The sequence below is a fragment of the Tupaia chinensis genome, unplaced genomic scaffold (genome assembly GCF_000334495.1).
Source record: "Tupaia chinensis unplaced genomic scaffold, TupChi_1.0 Scaffold000272_1, whole genome shotgun sequence".
In the NCBI taxonomy this organism is placed as follows: domain Eukaryota; kingdom Metazoa; phylum Chordata; class Mammalia; order Scandentia; family Tupaiidae; genus Tupaia; species Tupaia belangeri.
Window position 1 is genome coordinate 2,822,085 of NW_006159754.1, and position 4,725 is coordinate 2,826,809.

The following is a 4,725-nucleotide window of genomic DNA, read 5'->3' on the forward strand; positions in this document are numbered from 1 at the left end:
TCTCTGAGAGTTCTTATGCTGATATGAACACAGTGGAGAGTAAAACAAAATTAAATGGTATATTCTTCGACCATAGAGAACAAGCTGTTATAACCATATGTTATGTTATATTTGATCATTTTGGTGACGCACTGAGGAATGCAGCTCAGAACCAGTACATTGGATCCTCATACAGAAATCAAGGTCTTTTGGGACCAGCAGTTGGCATAATGGCTATGTCGCTGGACTCCCATGGTTCGCGTCCCAGACCCAGTGGCTTAAAACTCACGCCAGGCGCAAGTGCGTGCATGCCCAAGATCCCGAGAGGAGAATAGAGGAGAAGGGATTGTGGCGTGGCCATCCCCCCTGGGGGGGTGATTTCTCGCTTTCTGTCTCTAATGTCTCTCTCTGTCTGTCTGGGGAGTGCATGCGCCCTATAGCGGAAAATCTCTCCAAAAAAAAAAAAAAAAAGAAAAGAAATCAAGGTCTTTCTGCTAAGCTATAGTCAGTAAGCTATAGTCAGGCAGAAAGAGGAGTTGGGGAGAAAATGGGGAAATCACAAACTTTGGTTTTCGTCTATTTTACCAAGTAAACTGATAGTATTCTTAGAAACTCGACCCTGTATTTTTATGTATTTCAACAATATCTCATTTTACAGAACTGTATTTCATGTGAACACCCTAAATTGTTAAGGTTGCCGAATAAACATATTTCTTTAACCTGAGTACAATATTCTGAACCAAATGGGTTATCTGAAAAGTCATGATGCATTTTCTATGGTTTTCTATTAAAAAATGCATCATGACTTCTCTGACGATCCAATAACATTTTAAGTAAAACCATAAGTGAGTAATAGGTAACTAGAATATAAGCTACAAATTCTATAGATAGGACTCTCTAAAATTACATGTAGAAAGAGTAATAAGAATCTTTGAAATCATACATTACATGGAATGGAAGTATATATGAAGCATACCAATGGTTCCTAATGGAGCATCACTATGCTATTTGTGGGCTGAGTTAGTTGAAGATGGCCTTTTATATTTTCCTGCTTGTATCACTGTGTCCCACCTACCCACAAATGAAAATAACCTGCTAACTACCTGGTGGGGAGGTACTCTTAATTTGGAGTAGGAAGATACATTAAAATATGGACATGTATCCTGATACCAAATACCTCATTAAAGTTACATAAATAATAAGGATAACATGGATTGATATTAAATATACTGTGTTTTCCTAGGACTCCTGTCTGATGATTCAGTACAGAAAGTAAGTGGAGAAATGTAAATCCAGATCACAGAATCTGTCTTAGTTGTCTGATTTTGTCTTATTAGAGTGCTGCTGGTCTTAGGATTCAGGCTCCTTCTCTACCTGTATTGTCATCTCAAGATATCATAGTCAGGTGGCTTTAAATGACTGTAAGATGAAGTCCTCAACTCACATCTATAGCCTAGACCTTCTCAAATTCAGACTCGTATGTATCCAATTACCTATTTGACAACTTTACTTGTATTTAGGTAAAAATATCAAATTGAAATTTATTATCTTCCCTAAAATAACTTTTGATCTTTTGTCACTTCAGTGAATGTCAATTTTATATTTTCAGTTGTTTGGGACAAAACCAAACAAAAGCAAAACAGAAACCGATCAAAGGAAAGGACAAAACTACCTGGTTTTTACTCTATTCTGGTTTTTCTGTCACAATTATTTTTAAATCCTCTTGGTTGCAAAATAACCTGTATTCAAAGCCTATTTTTCCTCATCTCTATTTCAGTCCCTAATCTAACCCACTATCACTTTTTTTCAAAGAATAATCTAATAGTTTTTTGTTTGTTTGTTTTGTTTTGTTTTTTAGAGATTTTCACTGTAGGGCGCGTGCACTCGCCAGACAGACAGAGAGAGACATAGAGACAGAAAGCGAGAAATCACCCCCCCAGGGGGGATGGTCACGCCGCAATACCTTCTCCTCCATTCTACTCTTGGGATCTTGGGCACACACGCACACGCGCCTGGCGTGAGTTTTAAGCCACCGGGTCCGGGACATGAACCGCGGTCGACTATGTGGGAGTCCAGCGTCATAGCCATTACGCTAACTGCTGGTTCCCATCTAATAGTGTTTTAATTGATCTCTCCCCCTTACTCCTGTATCTTTAGAGTTAATTTGCAACATGTGGGACAGGATGACTTTTAAAAAATAACCTCCACTTGGTGAACTTTTGTATATTATGCTCCTTTCTCAGATATCCACATGACTCACTCTCTTACATCCTAAAATGTTACTTTGTAAATTCCAAAGGGACTACTAAAAAGAATAAAAGAAAGGTAAATACTCAAATGAAAATAAGACTGGAAAAGAAGAAAATGGTAGAAAGAAAGCACAGACTACATAAAAATCAAACAAGAAGATTTTAGACAAACTACATCAATAATTACATGAAATAAATACCTTGAAGATCAAATTAAATTCTACGATTTTCAGATTGGATTAAAATGACTGTTTAATCAAATTATTTGTAATCTAAGGAAAAAAATCTTGAATAAATTAAGAATGTAGATAGGTTAAAAGGAAGAACATTAAAAGAGATATTCAATTAATAATCTACTTATAAGAAATATGGATAGACTGTACTAATTACACAAAGTGACTTTCAGAAGAAGGGACAAAATTAAGGCTAAAGATGAACATTTCAAAGATACAGGAGTCAAGACAAAACCAAATGAAATGTGTATTTTGGACACACACACATGCCCAGTGTGTTATTCGAGTAGCTAGTTCTGGGACTTGAACCACACAGTTGGCCATGAGAGATCCAGCTCTTTAACCACTACACCACCAGTTGGTCCAAGGAAAGCAGTTTTTGTTTTCTTTTTCTTTTCTGTCCTCTTTTCTTTTCTCTCTCTTTTTTTCCTTTTTTACATTCAATCACTGTGTACCATACCCAATAGTAAAAATTTAAAGTGTGGGAAGCAAAGAGTGATCAACATGAAAGGCGAATTGACAAGACACAGTTATAATTAAATTTCTCAATACTTCCCTCTCAGTAACTTTTAGAACACATGGGGAGCAAATATACAAAGACATAAAAGTCTTGAATAATATCACCTTGACCTAAATGATGTTTATAGAATATTTCAACCAACAACTAAAATATACACAATCTTTTATTTTTTAAAATTTATTTTTTATTTCTTGTTCTTTTATACATTCAATCACGTTATTTATTTATTTATTTATTGCCGGAAACCCTGCTCCAGCCATGGTGGGTTGAGACTTGTACACAGGAAGGCAACGCGGGTGAACAAAATTAGGCCGAAACCTTAATGCTCTGTAGCATGTTCTCAGCCAGCTACAACCAGAGCAAGCTCAGGACCGCAGCACTAGGGGCTACCAAACACACGTTTTTATTGAGGGATGTCTTACAGGAGTAGGAGGGGTGACGGGGAAATAAAAGATTTACTCTACGAAAAAGGGAATTCAAGGCACAGAACAAGGATCATAAAACATGATGTCTGTCTTGTTTGAACAGGTGAAGCCAAACAGTTTTCAGAACGAAGGAGTCTATTTGTCTGGTGCATTTTCTTCTTAAGTCTTGATTACCAGACAGGGTCTTTTGAAGAGGGGGCTTGCAGGAAGCTTGATAACTTCAGTCCTGGGCCAGGGCGGCAGCATTTCCGGTTACAAAGGCCTAGATAGAAATCTTGTCTTGTTAAGTAAAGACACAGTTAATATATGGAATATCTATATTATAACTAAAGGGGGTGAGCCTATTGCCCATATGGGAAAGGAAGGTGATTTGTAGCTCAGGAAACAACACAGGATGTTTTATTAGCAGTTTTTCTTTTCTTGGAGAGATTTTCGCTATAGGGCCAGACAGACAGACAGAGACATAGAGACAGAAAGCGAGAAATCACCCCCCAGGGGGGATGGTCATGGCGCAACTCCTTCTCTTCCATTCTTCTCTTGGGATCTTGGGCATGCCCGCACATTTGCCCAGTGTGAGTTTTAAGCCACCGGGTCTGGGACGCAAACCGTGGTCGACTACGTGGGAGTCCAGAGACATAGCCATTACGCTAACTGCTGGTTCCCAATTTAGCAGTTTTTCATAGTTAACAGCACACAGGGGAGAAACTGTTTGTAGTTAAAAACTATCTGTTGCTTGCCTGAATTAGATAAGAACTTCCGGCTAAGATAGTTACTCTTCCTCCCGGAGCCTTCAGGTTTGTTTATTCTGTCGCTGTTAGCCAGATCTGTCCTTCCTCTATTAACCCATGGGTCCCTGTATTTATTAGCTGAATTTTTTGTCTGTAAATCAGTGAAGTTTTGTGTTTTATCTTTAAGTCCCTGTCATGGCAGTGGATATGCTAACTTGTCCTAATATAAGCTAACTTTGGCCTGCAGCTTTAACAAGGGGTATTTACGTAAAACTAGCCTTAAACTAACTTAGTCTACATATGCTACTGATGCTAATTTGGCTTATACTAACTTAACCTAACATATGTTAATTTTGGCTTAAAACAGACAGGTGGTCAGGGCAAAGGGGAGCGGTCGGGGGACTTTCGGGAAATTTTATTACATACTCAGGATGTATAAGAGAGCTATGTAATTCTTTTATAGTAGTATGTCAGGGAGTCAGAGGGGAGTCACTTCCCAGCAAGGCTACCGCAGTTTCTGGAGCATACAACAAAGCAGCCTTGCCATCATACTGAGTTGACCCAAGCTTTGCTCATAGGTCGGGGGGTGGG